The sequence below is a fragment of the Eimeria mitis genome, genomic scaffold (assembly GCF_000499745.2).
Source record: "Eimeria mitis Houghton genomic scaffold, Emh_scaff7153, whole genome shotgun sequence".
Lineage (NCBI taxonomy): Eukaryota > Apicomplexa > Conoidasida > Eucoccidiorida > Eimeriidae > Eimeria > Eimeria mitis.
In genome coordinates, this window is record NW_013575212.1 from 1 (window position 1) to 246 (window position 246).

Sequence of the window (246 nt, forward strand, 5' to 3'; positions counted from 1 at the left end):
ATATATATATTTTTTTTTTTTTTTTTTTTTAAAGTATAGATATATATTTATATTTATATTTATATTTGTTTCTTTATCTGTGTAAACATAAATCCAAATACAAATACAAACATAAAAAAAAAGATATAAATATAAATACATTTATTTATATTTATATTTATTTATGTTTATATTTTTATTTATATACGTATATTATTTGTTGTCTCCTTCTTCTTTTCTTTTCTTGTTGGTATTGTTTTGTTTTCT